The following is a 26,533-nucleotide window of genomic DNA, read 5'->3' as shown; positions in this document are numbered from 1 at the left end:
CGAGAGTGCGCACACCGGGTCGTGCACGAAAGTTTAGAAAGGCTATTTTTATTTACAGGCAAATTTTAATGCGTTGAAAAAAAGGCAAGGTACAGACTTTCTAATTCTGTATCGCTTTACAAGGAGTCTCTATGCAACTTGAACAGTGAAAAAAACGGCCTGTTTCTGAAAAAAATATTGCCAGAACTTTATTGACAAAAGTATAGGTTGTATACACGAGATATTTCTGAATTAGCATTTTAAAAACCTATGAAATTCACTGAAAAAACCATAGGTTTTACACACTTTATAGTTAGGAAGTAGCATTTACAAAACCTATGAAATTCACTGAAAAAACCATAGGTTTGACACCAGTTATAGTTAGCTGGAAATTTTACTGATATAAAACCAATGAAATTCCACGTTATAGTTAGTTGGACTCACTATAACTTGCGCGTGTAATGCACTGCTGATGACGTCACATATTACATCACTCATAACATCACTGATGACACCATCCTTGTGACACAGTGACAGACCTCCTTTCACTGTAATCTAACCCTTGAAACGCATATTCAAAAATAGAAACTAAAATGTTCAAAAAAATGGAGATACCCATACCAGTTACAACAACCAATTCAATAATTCCACCATGTATATACACATGCACTAATTCACCAACAGTTCTATATAGTCACTCATACATATATTCACTAATCATATGTAGTGATACACCTACACATCCTGTTACACACCGACAGTCATCCAAAAGTTATTCACACACATACTCATACATGCAAAGAAACTATTGAACATACATTTATTTGCATAAACAAATATACACACACTACCACTTTACTTCTAAGGAAACTTACACATACTTACTCTCTTAAAAAATCACTTCTAGAAACACATACTAATTTAAACAGGAACTTTTACAATCCCTCACTCTCACATATAGTCACTTATATACATCAATATTCACATATACTACATTAAAACATATGTAGTTACTGATAAAGACACTAATAAGACAGTCTTTCACTCACTAACACAGACATATGCACACGAATCCACCCATACAGTCCTGCACATATGCTGTCTTCAAAACACATACAGAGACTCAGTCATTCTTGCATCTATGTACTAAGTAATACTCCCACCAAAGCATGCAAACACTCATACTGATACTAAGAAAAACATCTAATCACCTATATACATACACATGTACCTACTCATCAACCCATGCAGCCACTTATACACAAAGTGAAACACTAATACATGTATTTAAATATTTAAGTATTACTCACTAATATATGTATTCACTAAGATATTCAATAATATATACATATATAACACATATTTATTTTTCAGAAAGACACACATTCACTGGATGGTGTCATCAGTGATGTCATGAGTGATGTAATATGTGACGTCATCAGCAGTGCATTACACGCGCAAGTTATAGTGAGTCCAACTAACTATAACGTGGAATTTCATTGGTTTTATATCAGTAAAATTTCCAGCTAACTATAACTGGTGTCAAACCTATGGTTTTTTCAGTGAATTTCATAGGTTTTGTAAATGCTATTTCCTAACTATAAGGTGTGTAAAACCTATGGTTTTTTCAGTGAATATATATATATATATTCACTGAAAAAACCATAGGTTATAGACCATATATAGTTAGGAATTAGCATTTAAAAAACCTTATTTTACTCACACAAAACCATTGAAATTCCATATATAGTTAGTTGCACTAACTATATATCGCGCACCCGCAATCCACTGCTGATGATGTCACATATTACATCATTCATGACATGGTCAGTGACATCACTGATGACATCACTGATGACATCTCAAATGACATCACTGATGACATCACTGATGACATCTCATTTGACATCAATGACCACATCACTGATGATATCATTCATGTGACAATACAATGCATCTCCTCATATTTTAATATAACCTCTGTTTCACCCAGTGTTAAATACAGAGTATAATTTTTGAAACCATTGACACACCAATACTAGTTACTACATATGTACTCACTGATTCCTACGTCTACACACACATTCACTCATTCACCCATACAATCATTCATACATACAATCACTCATCTTTACAACACTATCATATGCACTCATACACCTATACAGACACTCACACTCTGCCACTCATCCATGGAGTTACTCACACACCTAGTCAGTCCTGTAAAGAATCAATCACACTTCCATGTTCTTGTCTATACAGTTAAACATAGAGCACCTTATATTTTCAAACATATACTAACACATACTTACCTTGTTATACAATCATTGATATAAGTACACATTGATCTGCACAGAGTCACACACCTCCCAGCCAGCCACACACACACTCAGTCTCCCATACAAATACTTGGACAATCAATCAATAACCCATATAGTTACTCATATAGCTACTGATCAACACATGCAGCAGTTTACAGAACAACAGACATAATGATGCACAAATTAAGACAGTTTAGTCACTAACCCATGCACTCAGTGAGACACATTTAATCACTCACTCATACAGTCAGTCATGCACCTACTAAATCCTTCGTCCAGACACTTATACATCCACTCATTCTTCAATATGTAAGACATATTTAAACTTTACAGAAACATAAAATCACTGGATGTTGTTATCAGTGATGTCATCAGTGATGTCATTTGAGATGTCATCAGTGATGTCATCAGTGATGTCACTGACCATGTCATGAATGATGTAATATGTGACATCATCAGCAGTGGATTGCGGGTGCGCGATATATAGTTAGTGCAACTAACTATATATGGAATTTCAATGGTTTTGTGTGAGTAAAATAAGGTTTTTTAAATGCTAATTCCTAACTATATATGGTCTATAACCTATGGTTTTTTCAGTGAATTTTCAAGGTTTTGTAAATGCTAATTCCTAACTATATATGATCTATAACCTATGGTTTTTTCAGTGAATATATATATATATATATATATATATATATATATATATATATATATATATATATATATATATATATATATATATATTTAACAGTCATGCCCTTTTAAAAAACACTCACGGTCACGGGATGATGTAATCACTAATGTCATCAATGATGTCATTTGAAATGTCATCAGTGATGTCACTGACCATGTCATCACTGATGTAATATGTGAGATTATAAGCAGTGCATTGCGGGAGCGGGAGTTATAGTTAGCCCAGCTAACTATAATGGCTAAATTACTCTGGTTTTGTATGGATGAAATGTAAGCCTAACTACAATGTTCCCGTAACATGTGGTTTTCTCAGTGATTATATACATATATATTGACTGAAAAAAAACAAAAGTTGCAGAGACGGTACAGTTCGACTCTTGTTCCACTCATGCAAAACCAGCAATATTCAGCAGTTATAGTTTTCTGAGCTAACTATAACTTGCACCCCTGCAATGCACTGCTTATGACCTCATATGTTGCATGACTCATGACTTTGTCAATGACATCACTGATGGCATCACTGGTGAAATCATCCCCAAAATCACTAACGCATCTACTCACTCCTCCATAGAACCTTTTTTCCATTTCCTAACTATATCTTCCCTGTAACTTTGTTTTTTTCATTTCATTTTTAAGGTTGTTTAAATGCTAATTCCTAACTATTACGTTCAGTGAATTTCTATGAATTAAGGGATATGCAGGACAATCCAAGACCAACTCCTGTGGCCAGACCAACAATACCGATTTCTCTAACACCAGAAGAGGCACGGGAAACTGTGCCAAATATTCAAGAAAATTTTGGGCACATGATTCACTTATGTATGCACTGTCGTGCATTATTAGCTTGTGGCAACATGAGCATCAATGCACTCAACCTGGCGTATGAACACCATGATTGCCCTAACCGCCCCCAGTAATTTTTTTTTGCTCCTGTTGAGCCCTTTTCAACGCCTGTTTTTTGTTGTTTACCCCCCCCAAAAAAAACCAAAAAAATATATAAAATCGTTCAAAAAATACAAAAAAACCAAAAAATGTTCAAAAAATAAAAAAAAAATATAAAACAACAAAAATATTTAAAAAAAAAGTTTTCTTCAGAACTACCTTCCCTTTCAAAAAAAATTGCTAGAATGTTTAGCACTCTGGCAAGCTCTATTTCTTTTGGTTCGCTCCCGGGTTAGCTTCCCGGTACGCGGACCGGGAGCTAACCAAAAAAAAAATAAAAAAGTGTAAGTATAAGGAAAGTAAACAGAGAGTGATGTTAAAAGAAAGACAGCTATAGGGAGTAAAGAAGAGATACTGTTTAATAGATCTATTTACCGAAGAAAAGACAGAAGAGGGTATAATTGTGAAAAACAAAATAGATAACGAAGTGAAAGAAAAAAAAAGAGAGTATAACATTAACAAAGAAGAGTTTCTTGGAGAATGTGAGTGAATTTTTAAATAAGATTAAAACATGAGGAATAACAGAGAGAAAAAATAGAAAACAGAAAACAAAAAATAACAGAAAAAGATTAATTGAAACAGCAAAGAAATGTAAGTAACATAGAGCCATATCATCAACATAGGCAATAAAAGTTTTGCAGCTTTTATTGGCAGAAATGTGTCGCTAAAGCTGCTTTTGTGGCAGAAAACTGCCGCTAAAACCACTTTTGCACCAGTTTTCTGCCAATAAAAAGAGCAATAATTTTATTGGCTGTGTTCATAATATTCCCCTTAGTGTGCTTCAACTACACAGAGAAAGCATTATGAACAAGTAGTGATAGAGTGATCAGTCAAAGACACTAAGAGTAATAGAGACGGAGTGAGTGAACAAGAGTGAGGAACTATGAGAAGAGAGGGACTGAGAAAAAGAGTGGAAGGAGTTGAGTAAGTAGGTAATAGAGAAAGGAATGAGGAAAGTAGCAAAGGCAGGAAACTGAGGATTAAAGAAATGAAGCAGTGGAACTAATAGTAGTTCAATGTGATAGAAATGTAACGAAAAGAGTACAAAATATTTACCTTATAATTGTCGTTAAATTCCTCATTTTTTATTTTTATACTTTCAATCTGTGAAAGAGAGAACAAACATTTGAAAAATATAAAAACATGTATTAAAAAATTACAAAAGACAAGGGCAAAGATTGAAGGACAAACAGTTTTTCAATAACTTTGACACTTACAGAAGCTACAAAGTCCTAAAGATATACATTTTAAACTAACAGTATCTTGATGCAGATGTAGTGAGGCCTATCTTAAAACATGGTGCATCTTTTGCATTGCTGTTGTCTCAGAAAAGTGTCGCAAGACACTAAAATTTAAAATAATTGCTTCAGGATGCCAATAAGATGTCTACTATCCAGAGTTTTGTTTCAGGTGAGGCCTACTCAGGGTTGCAGATGAAATTTCGAGTTGTTGAAGAGAATAGAGGACATAATACATGTGAAGGTCTACCAATGAAGTGAGTCATGTCCACTGCAATCTTCAACAAAGTCCAAACCTCCTATGTTTCCCTGGACAGACCTAAACTTGATCTGCACAATGTGATTCGTAATGATAGGAAACACAGGTGATGTAATTGAAATACATGCAATTTATTTTGCTCATTTCACAATCACATCACTTGTGTTTCCTTTGCTTAGGTATCTCATTGTGCAGATGTAGTCTAGCATATGAAAGAATACGCAGAAGTGCAGCACTGCATGCAACAACTTTGACACTTACAGAAGCCTCACCTTCTCCATGCCTCCTACACAGTTCTACATATACATCATAAATGCAAACAGTACAGAATTAATTATACATGTTAAATGGTTTATTTTTGCTGTTCTCAGAATGTATCAAAATTCACTAAAAACAGTGACTTGAAGGTATTCATCATGTAACAGCGGGGAAAAAAAAACACAATCAAAATGATTGTGTTTAAAAAACCCATACAACATCAGAAATCAAAAATCAGAACTCCTTAAAGTTAACTTACTTTCCATGACGTCCAAGGATGTCCTATGAATAGCTTACACTCTTTTGTGCTGTTATTACTTTCAGCCCGCCAATTTCTGAAAGAAAATCTCCATCGTTTTTAAAAACATGTTACATACAATAAATGACTTCTTGCTCTCTACCACAAGATTCCACAAGGCCAAATCTTGTCAGAGCCATGTATAACTCTTGGATTTCTTGTTAGCCAATCCCATCATTTGGCATTTCCGCAACTTTCAGAATTAAAATGTTGAAGATCATTTTCACAATCCTGGAATAGTAATATCTTCCCCTTCTTGCTCAGTCATGTTCTACATTTCCTATGACACTGATACTGCTTAATATGAAGCAGACTTACACTACCTCTATGACTACAACAATTATTTAATTCTCTACATCACTTTTAATCACAAAGCAATGTAAAACAGTAGACAGCATTGCAGACTTACATTCCCTCTACTCCATGTTTTGATTGGCTGCTTCAATTAGCTTATAAAACGAAACAGTTTTTCTGAACTCATTCAAAGTGCACATATATCTCCATGATGTCCAGTCCTATGATTAGAAGTTATGTCTCTGAACTACACTTATCCTCAAGGCCAAATTGTGTAGGAGCCATTAGAACTTCTTGAAATTCCACAGAGCACATCCCGAGATTATTTCCCTAAAATTTTGGTTTTAAAAACACCAGGTAAGAGTTTTTAAGGTCATACGGCAATTTTTTTTTGAAAATTAAAACAGAATCATTGCAGAATGACCAGCCATTTCTAGACTTTAAATAAGCTGTGTAATGTCCTGATGATATTGAAGGGCCGTCATGATATATAATTGCTGTAGTTACAAAAGTCCTTCCTGATATTGACAACTGCGAAGCTACACATTTTTTTATTAAAGTTGTCAATTTTGTTCCATCAGGCCTACATCGTTGGAACATTAAAATGACATACTGGCCATATGTTCGTATAAATAATGTGGACATCATTTCAGATTTACATTGGCTACACTCCATGTTGTGATTAGCAGCTTTTACTAGCTTATTAAAGGAGACTGATTTACTGTCTGGCAAAGTTAAATATATAAATCTTTCTGAGTCTACACTAGTAGTACTTGATATCATACAGTTCTCGCAGTCATGCTGCCATTGATAAGAAAGCCCAAACAGCTGATCTACATCTACACCTTCAGCATGTAATACATCAAGCATATACATTAAAAACTCCTGACAATCTTGCTGAATATTTTGAGAGAATTGTGTTTGGCCTGAACATCTGTCTAACAGATTTCGAATTTCAGACACACTTTCTATGTTTCTTCTATCAGTGGTACATTTCTCTAACACAGAATTTAACAAACCGCAAAATCTTTGATCAGAATTGACCACAATCTCTTCTTTTACATTTTTTAGAGAAAACAAAACATTAATTACTACATTAGCATAGCAGTTGACACCAGAACTGTTTTCAAACTGAAAACCAACAACATCTTCAACAGAATCCTTTTTGTTTCTGCTTGTAATTTTAGGTTCATTCACTTTTTGTCTTTTTGCTATAACCTCCCCAGTATTGTTCTCATTTCTTCGTTTCCGGCCTACCAGACGTTTCTCAAACAAAGGAAACTGAGGCAAATGTGGCGCATACTCTCTTCTTAACCTATTGTATTCCTTAACACAATCTAGATCTGCACAAATGTTTGTGACATCACACTCAATCAAGTACAATCCCGATAAAGTTCTAACTCGTGACAATGCCACATATGCCATACCCTCCTTGAACACAGAACTGCCAATATTCACCAATGCACTGTCTACACTTAAACCTTGCGATTTATGGATTGTCACCGCATATGCCAAGCAAACAGGAAACTGCTTACGGCGAACATATAAGTCTTTTACAAGCAAAAATCTAGCAGAACAACGAGCAATTAGCTGTACTTCCTCAATGCCATCAAATGTAATTTTTAAAAATTCAATTCCATCTCTATTTCTGTATTTCACAAAATCAACAACATTACCCATTGATCCATTTACCAGACCTCTTTCAACATGTAAATTCCTTCTTAAAATTATACGGCAGTTCAAGCACACATTCAGAGTCTTTTCAAAACCTGCAGTTTTAGATATACTCTTCTCTAATGAATCCAATTTTGTTTTCAGATTCTCAGACAAAATAATTGTTGATCCCATATGCTCTACTCTATCAATAGCTTCCAGTTTCACAATCTCTTGCTTTTCTAAATGCAACATTTTGTTGTTAAATTTGGCACATTCTGCAAGAGTTGGCATCAAACATATTCCAGATTTCTTTTCAGTAATTTTCTGAAAAATATTCTCAGGCACAACATCTTGTTCTGGATATAAATTTGACAGTAATCGTGCATGTAAAGCTTCTTTCCCATGCTCGGTCACTTTTCCAATTCTAACATCTTGTAGAATAGTCTTGTAAACTTCATCCTTCGCCTGACGCATATTTTCATGCAGTTCAGCATAATTGAAGTTTAACCATATATTGACGTTGCCAATGCTGCCTAGGCACTTCCTGGTATCTTCATGCGTGAGCATTTTGAACACAGGTTGCCCTTTCACTGGTGTCAGCTGCAAAAGATCTCCGAAAACAATGATGTGTTTGCCACCAAATAACACATCATACTCTGTTTTGAGAACTTCTTGCATCCTCAAATGCACAAAGGCAAGCATGACATTGGAAACCATGCTTACTTTGTCAATGATAAGAAGTTTCATTTTCCTCAAGATTCTTGAAACTTCAAAACAAGCATCTCCAGATAGCTTGTGATATTCTAATTTGTTGTCATGCTCCACTGGCAGCATCAGTAAACGATGTAAAGTAATCCCTTTAATATTATGTGCTGCCAGTCCAGTTGGAGCAGTGACAACACAAGACAGCGATGACTCTGTCTTTTCCTGCAAATAGCATGAAATTGCTTTAATGAGGAAACTTTTTCCAGTTCCCGCTTCTCCACTCACGTACAGTCGGACAGGCTTCAACGACGTACATGAGCACTCTTTCTTATCATGACTTAATCCATGATCAATTTGCATGGTAACTTCGTCATATATTTTCCTCTGCTCAACGTTGAGTTGCCTTTCCAACTCTTCTAAGTTAACCGCATCATCTTGAGCATGTGCCATGGCTCTTTCCACTTCATTCATAGCAGTGGCAGCTTCATTTTCGATAACAAGTCCTCCTAGTGGATCCTGACTCAATGAAGCAGAACTCTGACTGTCCTGAGAACTGTCTCTGGCAATCTCGGCTGCAATTGTTGCTTCCTGCTCAATTTCCGCATTCAACATTTCTACATATTTGGGAAAAGCAGGACATTCTATGGTCTCCTTGGCGGCATTGAAAGAGTCTTCGTAACAGAGAAAATCTCCAAGCAGTTCCTCTTCTGCACGCCAAGGCTTGAAAAGTTGCAAAAGTGCTAAATAGAAAAACTCCTTTTTTTCAGGAGATTCGCCACTCAATTTTCAATGGTTTACCAAGTGGCATTTTCTTTGCTTGACCAGACATCCCTCACTTCCTATTACAGCATACACTCCTTTCTCAGTATCTTCTTTGATGTTCCTCTTGAATATGTAATTTTGCAGAACCTCATACAGACAAACATTCTCGAGGTGACTGCTTCGATTTGGATAATATGTATCCAACATGTTGGTCTTCAAAATGTCGGTACTGTTTGGCTCCTTTTCCGCCAAATACTCAATTTCCCGCACAGGTTTGAGAACTCGATTACGCGTTGCAGCAAGACCAAGACTCGCCCAAACGATACTCCTGGACTTGGCATAGAGACTTGCTGAAGACAACCGGTCAGAACATTCGTACGCTCCGATTTCTCGATGCGACAACATCTTCAGACTGAAACTGTACAACTTCTTGCTGAGGCTCTTTTCATGGGAAATGTCCTCCCACATATCCTTCAATTCTGTCTTCTCTTTTTTGGTGATGTAAGACGTCACATACCGCGCCACAGCCATACAGTTATCAGCCACAAACTGTATATCCATGTTAGCATTCCACATGGACAAAATCACCGGGTTGTAGTCGTTGATGTACTTGGACTCTTCGTTCCTCTTCAAATTGTAAGTGTTTTTAGGTGATTTCTTCATGACATTGTGTCGCAACGAAGACATCAAACTGTTTACTCTTCCTTTAGAAATCACCGGTCGTGGAAAGCCGAAACGACATTTAGTGTAGAACTTGTCTTTGTTTCGGAATTTACGACGGCAGTACTTTCCACATCGATGGCTTTGGAAACGCAGAACTTTTTCTCTTAGGCTTTTCTTCTCCTTTGCGTTTGGAACAGCACACGTAGAATACTGTTGGATGAAACTCATCACTGAGTCTTCTGGATCCGTTCCAAATTTAGGTGCATCCTTGATCCACAGCAACATATGTATATGAGGAGCACCTCTTGCTTGGTACTCCTTTCTCCAGAAGAAATCCAACACCTCTCCAAGAGGTGGATTCTTCTTATTCATGATGAAAGACATCATAGCTTCAAATCTATGATTGAAGTACCTACATACATTGACTGGATCCAAAGAGCACAGTTCTCCGGGTGTCTTGAATTCGATGTTATCTACGTTAGCATTTGCCTCTCGTAGAAATTCAAGTAAGTCTTCCCAGCCATACTCGGCACAGCTCAGAGTGAGGAACCATGTGGGAGTACCTAAGTTCCTCAGCATACATTTTAAATCACCATGACGACGGTACCAGTACTCATTAGTACCACGCTGACACGCCATGAGATTAATCAGGTGAGAATCCAAAATACTATCTTGGACATTGACTTTATCCATAAAGTCACTTGCCGAGATGTTTTGCATGTGTATACCACTTTTCAAGATGTGGTTCACTGCATATGACAGTCCAGACAGATCGCTTTCAAACAGGGTATGAAACAAATAGGGAATGCATTGTCGAAACCTAGCATCTCCTGCATACAATCGCAAAGTCCGGTATTCAGAAGCAGGAATTTGATGAGGTCGCTCATCATATCTTCCTCCCTGACCTGTTGGAAAAAGCTGTGGGAAACACCGAGCTTCCAAACTTTCCTCCCAAACACTAATGGGACTCCCTTTGGCTTGTTTCATTTGAAACAACTCAATAGCATTCCCCATGACTTCCTTGGAATGCAAAGGATGAACACTATAATGTTCATATATTTCTTCACTAGTAGAGGGTTCTACTTTCTCAATTTGACCAGCACACAAATCGCTATCCTCTTCCTCACTTACTTCCTCTTCTGCAACATATACATTCTTATAGTATTTATTATTTTTTTTCAAATACAATGTTGCCTTTTTAACTTTCCTAACATCTACTAAATCTTGCCATATTTTCTTATTCTTTGTCGGAACCCCATTAACTAAGATAACCAGAGGTTCCTCTTCCACTTTTTCTACTCCAATTGTGTTAATGTTTTTCTTCAAATCTAGAGGCAAATAAACAACTCTTCCCTTTAATCCTCTCTGTAAATCTGATGGAGGCAATTTCCCTGTCTTTGGCTCCATTCTTACAATAGCCTGAAAGGGATGGATACTTTGAATCAAAATAGATTCATAAGTATTTAAGTCCTTCAATTCAGAAGGAATCTCAACCAATTCCAGATTATTATGAACTGCTCTAGCAGGCATCTGGTTTTGTTTTAATTTGTTACAACAATAAGTACACACACGTTGATCCAATCCCAAATCAAAACAATTTTCTACCATCAAGTATGTTGCAAAATCCTTCCATTCACTATTATTTTCCCTTTCACTTTTTGCATATAAATCCACTAACTTAGTCTGATTCTTATAATAAGTGCGTCGACAACACACACAAGTGAAATTAGGCCTCTCACTTGATTTCACCTCAAACGTCGCAATTTCCCTCTGGAAATTATCTGTACTGGAAACCTGTACACTATCTTCCACATGACCCTCTACTTCTTGCTCAATTTCAACATTCTCCTCTTTACTTCCAAAGTAACAAAACTCAATTTCTTCACACATATTCTTCACATCTATTTCAGAACCATGCAAAAGAGCAGCGCATAATTGTTTCAGCATAATTGCTGGACTCTTAGCATAATACAACATTCTAACTAATTTCCTCACTTTGTTATGATGCACTGCTAGCATCCTGAAATGATGAAAAACACTCTGACATACTCTCCTGGAAAGACAAGCCAGTGAATGACCATGCAAACCTGTCACTTCTCTTACTCTGCAAGGATCTAATTCTTGCAACAACATCATTTTCTGCTTCAAACTTTTTTTGTTAAATGACCGTACAAAATCACAAAGCAAATTGATGGAATCCTGTCGCACACTGCAAATACTACTACACTTCCAGGTGTACACAGGACCCTTAGCACGTCTTCCTAAAACCTCATTACCTAACACCTCTTCTGCCTCTGTTGTCACAAGTTTTTCTTTTTCAACTGGACAACCATCTTTCACTTCATAAGCACGACCACTGGTGTCAACTGCATGCACCAAATCATTATCCTGGAAATAACTCTCCTCATTAAAAAATGCCTCACAGCTTGAACTATGCATCCATTCTCCAGAAAAAACTTCACAAAAATTACTACGATTAACTATTCTCTTCCATCTACTATTTCTTTTGAAATCAAAAATTGCCTTGTTTAGCTTCCTAATTCTATTGATTATCAAAATAAATAACTTACGTTTAATTTCAAATGCCTGATCAATAACTTTCTCAACTTTTTTTTTTCTCTTATAAAAAACTAGTTTCTGTTGACCTTTCTTAATATTTTTTAACAAATTGCCAATTATCCTGTTGCGGAACATTCGTTTACGAATCTCCCTAAACTGTTGTTTCCTTCTACTATCATGCACAGATTTATCTCTTGCTCTAGCAGTAACATTTTTCATTGTCCTTTTCTTTCCATTTGATTTCCTTCTCGTGTTATGGACTGAAACATTTTCTGTAGTAATATTTTTTTTATTACAAATATTTCTTATGAAATATTTAGAGCTCTTACCCGGTGCTTTCTTCATGGCTTGAGAAATCTTTTTGTTAGAGGACTGCTGGGTTTTTGTTTTCACCTGCTGTCTTTGACGTTTTGCAGCCTTTATCTGTCTTTGTATTGTAGGCATGGTGAAATCTTGAAATGATCTGCAGTTGAATCTGAGGAAAAATATAATAAAAAATGTTAATAAACATTATTACCAAACAGTAAATCAGTAACAGTGATCAAAAACTTAACACACTACTTGACATTTTAATTTGAAGATTTTTTAGTCATTGGCAATCTTACAATACAAAAATACCAGAAAAGAAATGACATTTATATTTATGTTACCTATGCTATTTTATATGTGAATCTGATCTAATTTTATGAACATATTTTAATATTTTATTGAAGACACTACACATAACCTGTTTTTGAAGGTGTCTTTATTTTTAAATTAAACGGTTTACCTTTTTACTTTTTATTAATTATAAAATTTAAAAATAAATGTTTATATTTCCAAAGGCTCAAGCAGGTCAGCTTCCCATCCTATATCATATAGTTCGGACAAATCTGCATCCTCATCACGCTCTTCTTCATCCTCAGGATTTAAATCATCCAAAGGATCAACATCCACTGATGTTTCAATTACAAGTTCAATGATGAGGTCAAAATCAACTGATTGCAGATTGTCGCTCATGTTGAGGTTGTCTTTATCTTTAAAGAAAGATAACAACAATGAGATGTTGCAGAGTAAGAGACAAATCTCAGAGATTATAATAGTAAAATTGTTTAACAAGATTAACATTTAGCAGCTATTATTTAGCCATGTCCAGCAATGCTGAGCAGGTGAAGCCTATGTCTAATTATTCACTGAACAGGACTCATCTCTTCTTAACCTTGGATAAGCCTCACCGACTCTGTGTCCCCTGCACATACTTAAATGTAAAGGGGCAGATTTATATTAAATGGCACATCCCCAGGCATGCACCAGTTAACGTGCACCACTGCTCTGCCACCCATGGTGTGCCGCATTTACAATCAGATAGGAGAAAGCTGCGTCAAAACCCTGCGCCTGCTTGAAGCTGGCATAGGTCTTGACGCAGCATTGTGGAGATGCGGCACCCCTGAGCCTTGCTGGAGCTGCATCGCACTTGCAATACAACTCCAGCAATGCGCCACCTTTACGGCACATATGCGTCACGCATCTGTGCCATTTTTGCCCCATGCTGCGCCGCATTGTAAATGCAGCACACCATGGGTGGCGGAACAGCGGCGCAGGATGACTGTCACATCCCTGGTGATGCGTCAGTCATCATAAATGTATCCCTAAGCTTCTTATCTTGTTAGAGATGAACTGCCATATGTATCATCAAAATATTTTACATTTCCTAAATAGCGAATTTTAAGGAATAAATAGCGATTCTTTACCATTCCTAATTTGCGATGAGCAAATTGCTAATTGCAAGTTACCCATTCATTTCCATGGGCTAGGAGGCTCATAGGAATGAAGGTTTAATTTGCGATTACCAATTTGCTCATCACAAATTAGGAATTTTTCCAAGGGTGCAGGGGTGTCTCAAGAACACCCTGCTGCACCCCTGAAAAAGACATTTGGGGGCATATGGCACACATACATGCCCTAAGGGCATGTGTTGGCGTCATATGGCACCTTTTGTTTTTTTGAAAAAAAGCTTTTTGAAAAGAATTCACAAATTACCACCAATTTACCACAATAGTTTCCAAATCCTTAATGTCATTTTTTACATAGTTTTTGTTTGATACATTGCATTCACGTAGTCACAAAATTTGCAAATCACTCCAGAGTCTGCAGCTATGAAAAGCACAGAAATGCTGTAATTCTTCACACATATCTCTCATGTCACCCAATCAAAAGTCTTCCCTCACTTTTTTCAAATGAAAACCCATCCCCCCTCTGCCCTTTCTGCTTTATCTGCATGGCAACCACCTCCTGGAAGAACTCTGTTGTTTGCAAGTTCACACAACAATGTTGCAATTGAACTCTGAACTCTCAGTGCACCTGCATATCCAGTGCATTCTTTCATTTAATGATTTTTTATTGACCACTCAAAATACATCTTTCAAAGAACACATCCGTGCACCCTAACTTTTTGTTTTCAGCAATCAAAATCCACCAATCACTGTTACTGCTTCATGAACACAGAAACTCCACAGTTTTTTTCATTTCAAACTCTCATTTTTTCAACTGCCATTTCATTGCCACACTTCATCTGACTGCAGGAGAACCTTCTCTCACCATGTTTTCTGTCTGGATTGTTGGTCATAGTTATATTCACTGGGCTCAAAGGTACGTTGAAAGCAGGAATTTACCTAACCTCAATTTACAAGATGTGGAAATTAAGTGGTTTGGCCACAGAGGATTAAAATGTCACCAATTGATACCATTGGTGAAAACCTTTATGCATTTGCCCAAACCTGACCTGTTAATTGTGCACTGTGGAGGTAATGACTTGGGCACTTTGACTGGTGTAGGTCTGGAAATGCTTTTAAAGGACACCTTTGAGCAATTAATGGCACTTTTTCCTCAGACTGCCTTGGTATATTCAAATATATGCCAAAGACAGAAATGGAGGTGGTCAAACCAATTTTGTCCACAAATTGAGAAGTCGAGGAAGCATGTAAACAAATCTGTTTCAGCTTACATGAGAGACCATGGAATGGGCTCCCTGTACAACAATAACTTGCGTTACTACATGCAAGATATCTACAGAGGAGATGGAGTTCACTTCTCAGATGAGGGCAACAGAATTTTCACTCTGAATTTAAGAATGTGCATTGGTACCTACTTATAAGTACCTAAATGTACCATAAACCCAAAAGCTCTTCTCAGAGCTACCCTACATCTGATCACTCACAATTATTATTTAACTCTAACATTTTTCACTAATTTTCAACAAAATACGCTACCGGGGCCGCTACCCGGTACGCGAACCGGGAGCTAACCTCGCGAAATTTTTTTTAAAAATGTTTTTTTTTCGCACATATAAGCCTCCTCAGCCACCCTCAGAAAACCTAGGGGGTCAAGATAACTCTACCGTGCCCCCTTCTACCCATTCTGAACATTATTTGCCCTCCATCTTGTATCTTAATTCGACCAAAACACAAAATGGTGGACTCCCGGAACGCTTAAGGTTCGCGAACCGGGGCGCTCAACGGTTCGCGTACCGGGTCGCTCCCTGGGAAGCGCACCATCAAAAAAGGTGGGAAAGTAGTTCACACAAAAGCCACTTGAGACAATTTCACCAAATATAGATTAGCTCATACTACATACCAATCCCTACCATTTTCACAAATTTGATTGGAATTCCATTTAGCCATTTAGCCTGTAGACCTCTCTAAATACCGTGAGGTAAATTACTTCACAAAACACATCTGAAGTGTTGGAATTGACAACCAATTAAAATGTTACTTTCATTTTCTACTTTTTTTACCTGACATTTGATTGGTTATGTACCCGAATATATATAAAGGAAGAGAAGGAAACACAGCCATTTTGACTACTACTTCCTGGTGTACATTTCAATAGGATTTTCATTAATAACTTCAACTTCTTTTTAAAGGTAAGTTGTTATTTTTAAAACTGAAGTATATTGTGCACTTTAAGTTAATATGGCAAACTTTTTCTGTTAGTTATATACTATCCCTCTGTAGTACTTATAAATTTAGATACACTTTTTTATATTCCTACTTCCACTCTGATACTATACACTGCCCAAAGATAAATTCACTGTTAAAAACTGCCTATCTAAAATTAATCCCAACAGTGCCCTACCTCTACTAATATATATTTTTTTTATGCAAATTTCAGGGAAAATGGAAAGTGAACAAAAAATTTCATTTGAAATTGTCCTTCCAGAGTCCAACACAGAAATCATTGATCCAAATGAGATTGAATTTATGGATGAAACTTGGGACCAAGAACTACTGCAATGTGTACAAGCAGTAGATAACCTCCTTGCAAATGAGGACATTTTACAACCTCAGAGACTACAATGTATATTCCATGATAATTATGAAATTTCTGACAATGAAATGTTAGAAAGTTTAATAAATTATGAAACACAATAAAAAATGCTTAAAAAATAAAAAAATAAAAAAATAATCAACAAAACCAACAATCAATTAACATACAGCATTTGAAAAGTCTATCATTCATTTTTCATTGCAGTACGCTGCCCAGAACGCTTCCCGGTTCGCGGACCGAGCGCTACCCACGCAAAAAAACAAAAAAAAAAATTTTTTTTTTTTTGCCCCGCGGGGCCCTTTTAAAGCCTCCACATTAAACCTAAGGGGTCAGGGAGGATCTACTATGCCCCCTTATGGTTATTTCCACCTTTGTTTTGGCCTCCTTTTGTCTCTCAATCCTACCGAGAGACAAGATGGCGGCCGCTCCGGACTGTTTGGAATGTTTACAGACGCCGGATAACCAATCAGCTTCGCTACGCGAAGTTTTGGTACGCGCCCCGGTCCGCGAACCGGGAGCTGCCCAGTCCGCTGTTACAGATATATATCTTTTTTTAAATGTTAATTTCTCAAAATCCACTGGAGCACATATATTGAGACCTACAAAAGGCACATCGGGCTACCAGTCTCTACAATTTTGCCAAGTTTCGTGCAAATCCATTCAGCCGTTCGGGCTAAAAGTGCGACAGACCGCCCTATGGAAAACTCAATGTTAAAAACACGTTTTGGGACCCCCTTTTTTCTCGGCCCCCCCTTGACGAACCCCCCCCAAATTTCCAGGGGCTGCTCAGAAACAAAATGTTCCATTTTCCAGAAAATTTCAGCCAATTCCGTCCACAAACGCCAAAGTTATTAGACATAGAATTTTCAAAAATCCCATAGGGAAAAAATCCTAACTATATATACCTACTGGCGACCGCCAGTAGGTAATATATATATATATATATTCCCTGAAAAAACCATAGGTTATAGACCATATATAGTTAGGAATTTGCATTTACAAAACCTTGAAAATTCACTGAAAAAACCATAGGTTAGAGACCATATATAGTTAGCTGGACATTTTATTGACATAAAACCAATGAAATTCCATATATAGTTAGTTGCACTAACTATATATCGCGCACCCGCAATCCACTGCTGATGATGTCACATATTACATCATTCATGACATGGTCAGTGACATCACTGATGACATCACTGATGACATCTCAAATGACATCACTGATGACATCACTGATGACATCTCAAATGACATCACTGATGACATCATCTAGTGTCTGTGTGTTTTTGTAAAGTTTAAATATGTTTTACATATTGAAGAATGAGTGGATGTATGGAAGACTGAGTGTGTGTGTGGCTGGCTGGGAGGTGTGTGACTCTGTGCATATCAATGTGTACTTGTATCAGTGATTGTATAAGAGAGTAAGTATGTGTTAGTATATGTGTGAAAAGTATGGTGTTCTGTGTTTAACTGTATAGATGAGGAAATCGAAGTGTGATTGATTCTTCACAGGACTGACTAGGTGTATGAGTGCATATGATAGTGTTGTAATAATGAGTGACTGTATGTATGAGTGATTGTATGGGTGAATGAGTGAATGTGTGTGTAGACGTAGGAATCAGTGAGTGCGTATGTAGTAACTGGTATTGGTGTGTCATGATGTCATCAGTGATGTCATTTGAGATGTCATCAGTGATGTCATTTGAGATGTCATCAGTGATGTCATCAGTGATGTCACTGAAGTATGATGTTCTGTGTTTAACTGTATAGATGAGGAAATGGAAGTGTGATTGATTCTTTACAGGACTGACTAGGTGTGTGAGTAACTCCATGGATGAGTGGCAGTGTGTGAGTGTCTGCATAGGTGTATGAGTGCATATGATAGTGTTGTAATAATGAGTGACTGTATGTATGAGTGATTGTATGGGTGAATGAGTGAATGTGTGTGTAGACGTAGGAATCAGTGAGTGCGTATGTAGTAACTGGTATCGGTGTGTCATGATGTCATCAGTGATGTCATTTGAGATGTCATCAGTGATGTCATCAGTGATTTCATTTGATATGTCATCAGTGATGTCATCAGTGATGTCACTGACCATGTCATGAATGATGTAATATGTGACATCATCAGCAGTGGATTGCGGGTGCGCGATATATAGTTAGTGCAACTAACTATATATGGAATTTCATTGGTTTTATGTCAATAAAATGTCCAGCTAACTATATATGGTCTCTAACCTATGGTTTTTTCAGTGAATTTTCAAGGTTTTGTAAATGCAAATTCCTAACTATATATGGTCTATAACCTATGGTTTTTTCAGTGAATTTCATTGGTTTTTTAAAAGCTAATATCTATAGCTGTAAAATATATTCTTTATTACGTGACGTATCACGTAGCCACGTGAGACGCCTCATGACGCGTCGCATAACCGTGACGTATCGGCTCTGCAGCGCAAACAAAACCGGTAACGTAAGCGTGCCGGAGCACGCTTACAGATATATATATTTTTTTTAACCTTAATTAGACAAAATCCACACGTGCACATATCTTGAGGCCTTGCAAAGGCACATCAAACAAACAGTCCCTACAATTTTGCCAAGTTTGCTGGATATCTATTCCCTTAATTTTTTTTTTACTGTTTCTCTTGGTTTTCCCCTTGTTACGCTTACCGGGACGCTACCCGGTACGCGAACCGGACGCTCCAAAAACACAAGATGGCGGACTCCCGTTACGCTGCCGGTTAGCTGCCCGGTTCGCGTACCGGGAAGCGCCTCTACCGCGAAAAATCGCGGGGGACTTTAATATCCCCCTCATCAATCCTAGGGGGTCAGGAGGGGTTTACCTTGCCCCCTTTCCTTCATTTCCCCCTTCTTTTTTCACCACATCTTGTCTCTCGAACCTACCGAGAGACAAGATGGCGGCCGCTCTGGACTGTTTACAATGTTGACAGCTACGCTGCCGGTTAGCTGCCCGGTTAGCTGCCCGGTGAGCTGCCCGGTTCGTGTACCGGGACGCGCCTCTACGGCGTAAAATCGCCAAAAAAAAATTTTTTTTATTTTTTGCCCCGCGGGGCACTTTAATATCCCCCTCATCAATCCTAGGGGGTCAGGAGTGGTCTACCTTGCCCCCTTTCCTTCATTTCCCCCTTCGTTTTTCACCACATCTTGTCTCTCGATCGTACAGAGAGACAAGAAGGCGGCCGCTCCGGACTGTTTAGAATGTTGACAGACACCGGAGAGCCAATCAGCTTCGTTTCGCGAAGTTCCGTTACGCGTCAGGTACGCGAACTGGGGCGCTGTCACAGATATATATATTTTTTTAAACGTTAAGTTCTCAAAATCCACTGGAGCACATATATTGAGACATAGCAAAGGCACGTCGGGCAAACCATATCTACAATTTTGCCAAGTTTCATGTAAATCTATTCAGCCGTTCGAGCTAAAAGTGAGTCCAACCGCCCTATGGAAAAATGTATGGGAAAAACGTGTTTTGGGACCCCCCTTTTTTCTCGGCCCCCCCTTGACGAAACCCCCCCCAAATTTTCAGGGGCTGCTCAGAAACAAAATGTGCCATTTTCCTGAAACTTTCAGCCAATTCCGTCCACAAACGCCAAAGTTATTAGACATAGAATTTTCAGAAATCCCATAGAGAAAAAATCCTAACTATATATACCCACTGGCTATCGCCAGTAGGTAATATACATATATAAACATATATAATCTGCATATCTATATAAATATAAATGCATGCATACATATACATATATGCATACATATGCATGTTATTTACATGAAAGTTTTAAAAACACTAATAAAAGCAAAGCTTAAAAGCCACCTCATTACAAACAGAATGGCTTTAACTTAAACGAGGGCGAGATCTATTGCATTTTCAATGCTTGTTTACTTTGGTTCTATCAAGAAGGCATTCAGATGTGTCACACATTTGCCATAAATTCTGAATGTTAGCACTCTAGTTGCTCATTAGATCACTGTAGTAAAGCTAGTGCTCACCAGGGAAGTCTGCTGCTAATCATGGTTTGCAGCCATTTTCCCGCATTTTTTATCCCGCAGACTTTCAGTCCGCATACCATTATCCCGCAAGGTCATTGACCTCGCATACCATTATCCCGCATTTTTTCAAAACGCATGTGCATTTATCGCGCATGCCTTTACAAAGAATTACGTTTTAAAGGCATGTATGGTAAATGCATTTGCGTTGTGAAAACCACGATGACGAGAGAGGTAAGTGGGTTTGTGTTAATTTTTTCGTGGGTTAGTGATTGTGTAGTGTAGTGTAGTGTTGTGTAGTGTAGTGTTGTGTTAGTGTAGTGTAGAGTTGTGGTGGTTGTTTAGTGTAGGGTCATGCTGGGGGTAGTGTTTTAGGGTTTAGGGTAGTGTTGTAGTGTTTGCGTAGTGTAGGGTCATGCTGGGGTGTAGTGTTTTAGGGTTTTGGGTAGTGTTGTAGTGTTTGCGTAGTGTAGGGTCATGCTGGGGGTAGTGTTTTAGGGTTTAGGGTAGTGTTGTAGTGTTTGTGTAGTGTAGGGTCATGCTGGGGGTAGTGTTTTAGGGTTTAGGGTAGTGTTGTACTGTTTGTGTAGTGTAGGGTCATGCTGGGGGTAGTGTTTTAGGGTTTAGGATAGTTTAGTTGTTTAGTGTATGCTAAAGGCATATTCGTTCTAAAAGTTTTCGTTATTTTAATTTGCGGCCTAATAGTACATGCGGGATTTTTTTTGCGGACTGATGGTATGCGGGATTTCGTCATATATTCGCTAATCATACTTTCTATGGCAAAATGAACCCCCTCATTTTGTTCCCTTTTAAATTAAATGTTTTAAGAGTTACCACTTTATTCCAATCAAGATGGCTTCAGGTGTGCCATACCTTTGTAATAAGTAGGACTGTTAGCACTCTAGTTGTTCTTTAGAACACTCTGGGACATTCTGTCATTGGGCTATAGTTGGGCTACATCTGGCTGATATTTGGGCTACATTTGTTTTTTTTTGTCTCTGGTGGCCATCTTTGGGCTACATTGGGCTATATTGGGCTACATTGGGCTACATTTGGGCTCCAACATATATATAGCCCAATGTAGCCCAATATATATTTTTCAAAGTTAATTTTCGTAAAAACCACTGGAGCCTATATCTTGAGACATAGCAAAGGCACATCGGGCTACCAGTCCCTACAATTTTGCCAAGTTTGGTATAAATCCATTCAGCCGTTCAGGCTAAAAGTGAGGCCAACCGCCCTATGGAAAATTGCATGGGAAAAACACGTTTTGGGACCCCCCTTTTTTCTCGGCCCCCCCTTGACGAAACTCCCCCAAATTTTCAGGGGCTGCTCAGAAACAAAATGTCCCATTTTCCTGAAAATTTCATCCAATTCTGTCCTCAAACGCCAAAGTTATTCGACATAGAATTTTCAAAAATCCCATAGGATAAAAATCCTAACTATATATACCTACTGGCTATCGCCAGTAGGTAATATATATATATATTTATATATATATATATATATATATGCACTCCACCTTTGCCAGTTTAGAGCGATGCCGCTGTCATGAGCGGTCCAGGTCAGGTTACCGGCCAGCCTTTAAAATTGTCTCCAACACCTCTCAAATCAAGAAGTAAACCTGGACACCCAGCGTTTGCAGTAAATCCTTTATTCTTTAGACAGGAAAAAGTCGACGCGTTTCACCTTTACGGCTTGATCACGCTCGTCTGGTCGGCAACAAACGACCATTTTTAAATCCCTTACACCACACCCAACGTGCAGGTCATGTGATGACCAATGTAAACGTGGAGGACATTTTGGGCTAGTCAACAAATGCATAAAAAACAAACATGATATGCTATACACAATGTTCGTGTTTGAAATATATGCCACAATTGCGATGTTATGGCAAATTGTTGGTACTGAAATTAAATGTATCACAAGATGCACCCTCGTTGGATTACAAACAATAAAATTAATGCAGTGCCGTTTAAAGCGCTACATAGTTTGAATCAAACCTTCATCATCCACATTAATATCGCCCAAGTGGGCTACATTATAGCGCTACCGAATTTCCAACAAAATGTTAAAAGTAATTGCATCAGTGAACCATGGCATCAAACAAAGTAAATATATCATGGGTACTTCACTCAACCGGCAAAGCCAGACATATTCTGCCCATGACCTGCACGTTGGGTGTGGTGTAAGGGATTTAAAAATGGTCGTTTGTTGCCGACCAGACGAGCGTGATCAAGCCGTAAAGGTGAAACGCGTCGACTTTTTCCTGTCTAAAGAATAAAGGATTTACTGCAAACGCTGGGTGTCCAGGTTTACTTCTTGATTTGAGAGGTGTTGGAGACAATATATATATATATATATATATATATATATTTATATATTACCTACTGGCGGTCGCCAGTAGGTATATATAGTTAGGATTTTTTCCCTATGGGATTTTTGAAAATTCTATGTCTAATAACTTTGGCGTTTGTGGACGGAATTGGATGAAATTTTCTGGAAAATGGAACATTTTGTTTCTGAGCAGCCCCTGAAAATGTGGGGGGTGTTCGTCCAGGGGGGGCCAAGAAAAAAGGGGGGTCCCAAAACGTGTTTTTAACATTGCGTTTTCTATAGGGTGGTTGGCCTCACTTTTAGCCCGAACGGCTGAATGGATTTCCATGAAACTTGGCAAAATTGTAGGGACTGGTAGCCCGATGTGCCTTTTCTAGGTCTCAATATATGTGCTCCAGTGGATTTTGAGAAATTAACGTTTAAAAAAAGATATATATCTGTAAAAGCGCACCGGGCAGCGCTCCGGTCCGCGGACCTTAAGCGTACCGGAACTTCACGTAGCTAAGCTGATTGGCTCTCCGGTGTCTGTCAACATTCTAAACAGTCCGGAGCGGCCGCCATCTTGTCTCTCGGTAGGATTGAGAGACAAGAGGAGGCCAAAACAAAGGCGAAAATGACCATAAGGGGGCATACTAGATCCTCCCTGACCCCCTAGGTTTAATGTGGAGGTTTTAAAAGGGCCCCGCGGGGCAAAAAAAACAAAAACATTTTTTTGTTTTTTTTGCGTGGGGAGCACCCGGTCCGCGAACCGGGAAGCGTTCTGGGCAGCGTACTGCAATGAAAAATGAATGATAGACTTTTCAAATGCTGTATGTTAATTGATTGTTGTTTTTGTTGATTATTTTTTATTTTCTTTATTTTTTAAGCATTTTATTTAATGTGATTGTGTTTCATAATTTATTAAACTTTCTAACATTTCATTGTCAGAAATTTCATAATTATCATGGAATATACATTGTAGTCTCTGAGGGTGTAAAATGTCCTCATTTGCAAGGAGGTTATCTACTGCTTGTACACATTGCAGTAGTTCATTGTCCCAAGTTTCATCGAAAAATTCAATGTCAATTTGATCAATTGTATCAATCAATTCTTGGCTGCTCTCTTGCAGGTCCATTTCAAAAGAAACTTGGTTTTCGCCTTCCATTTTGCCTGAAATTTGGATTAAAAAAATATATATTAGTAGAGATAGGGCAATGTTGGGAATAATTTTAGATAGGCATTTTTTATCAGTGAATTTATCTTTGGGCAGTGTATAGTATCAGAGTGGAAGTAGGAATATAAAAAAGTGTATGTGATTTAACGTAAGTAAATTCATAATTATACAAGAGAAGCCTAACTCCATCCATAACTATAACAGAGAAGTCTCTCTAAATCTATAACTACTACAGAGGGATAGTATATATCTATCAGAAAAAGTTTACCATATTAACTTATAGTGCACAATATACTTCAGTTTTAAAAATAAAAACTTACCTTTAGAAAGAAGTTGAAGGAATTAGTGAAAATACTATTGAAATGTACAGCAAGAAGTAGTAGTCAAAATGGCTGTGTTTTCTTCTCTTCCTTTATATATATTCAGGTATATAACCAATGAAATGTCAGGTAAAAAAAATAGAAAATGAAAGTAACATTTTCATTGGTTGTCAATTCCAACACTTCAGATGTGTTTTGTGAAGTAATTTACCTCAGGGTATTTAGAGAGGTCTACAGGCTAAATGACTAAATGGAATTCCAATCAAATTTGTGAAAATGGTAGGGATTGGTATGTAGTATGAGCTAATCTATATTTGGTGAAATTGTCTCCAGTGGCTTGTCTGTGAACTACTTTCCCACCTTTTTTGATGGTGCGCTTCCCAGAGAGCGACCCGGTACGCGAACCGTTGAGCGCCCCGGTTCGCGAACCTTAAGCGTTCCGGGAGTCCACCATTTTGTGTTTCGGTCGAATTAAGATACAAGATGGAGGGCAAATAATGTTCAGAATGGGTAGAAGGGGGCACGGTAGAGTTATCTTGACCCCCTAGGTTTTCTGAGGGTGGCTGAGGAGGCTTATATGTGCGAAAAAAAAACATTTTTAAAAAAAATTTCGCGAGGTTAGCTCCCGGTTCGCGTACCGGGTAGCGCCCCAGGGAGCGTACTTTGTTGGAAATTAGTGAAAAATGTTAGAGTAAAATAATAATTGTGAGTGATCAGATGTAGGGTAGCTCTGAGAAGAGCTTTTGGGTTTATGGTACATTTAGGTACTTATAAGTAGGTACCAATGCACATTCTTAAATTCAGAGTGAAAACTCTGTTGCCCTCATCTGAGAAGGGAACTCCATCTCCTCTGTAGATATCTTGCATGTAGTAACGCAAGTTATTGTTGTACAGGGAGCCCATTCCATGGTCTCTCATGTAAGCTGAAACAGATTTGTTTACATGCTTCCTCGACTTCTCAATTTGTGGACAAAATTGGTTTGACCACCTCCATTTCTGTCTTTGGCATATATTTGAATATACCAAGGCAGTCTGAGGAAAAAGTGCCCATAATTGCTCAAAGGTGTCCTTTAAAAGCATTTCCAGACCTACACCAGTCAAAGTGCCCAAGTCATTACCTCCACAGTGCACAATTAACAGGTCAGGTTTGGGCAAATGCATAAAGGTTTTCACCAATGGTATCAATTGGTGACATTTTAATCCTCTGTGGCCAAACCACTTAATTTCCACATCTTGTAAATTGAGGTTAGGTAATTTCCTGTTTTCAACGTACCTTTGAGCCCAGTGAATATAACTATGTCCAACAATCCAGACAGAAAACATGGTGAGAGAAGGTTCTCCTGCAGTCAGATGAAGTGTGGCAATGAAATGGCAGTTGAAAAAATGAGAGTTGAAAATGAAAAAAACTGTGGAGTTTCTGTGTTCATGAAGCAGTAACAGTGATTGGTGGATTTTGATTGCTGAAAACAGAAAGTTAGGGTGCACGGATGTGTTCTTTGAAAGATGTATTTTGAATGGTCAATAAAAAATCATTAAATGAAAGAATGCACTGGATATGCAGGTGCACTGAGAGTTCAGAGTTCAATTGCAACAAAGTTGTGTGAACTTGCAAACACCAGAAGTCTTCCAAGAGGTGGTTGCCATGCAGAAAAGACAGAAAGGGCAGAGGGGGGAAGGGTTTTCATTTGAAAAAAAGTGAGGGAAGAGTTTTGATTGGGTGACATGAGAAATATGTGTGAAGAATTACAGCATTTCTGTGCTTTTGATAGCTGCAGACTCT

Source organism: Lissotriton helveticus, chromosome 3_2 (assembly GCF_964261635.1).
Source record: "Lissotriton helveticus chromosome 3_2, aLisHel1.1, whole genome shotgun sequence".
NCBI classification, from domain to species: Eukaryota; Metazoa; Chordata; class Amphibia; order Caudata; family Salamandridae; genus Lissotriton; species Lissotriton helveticus.
This window is presented reverse-complemented; position numbering follows the sequence as displayed.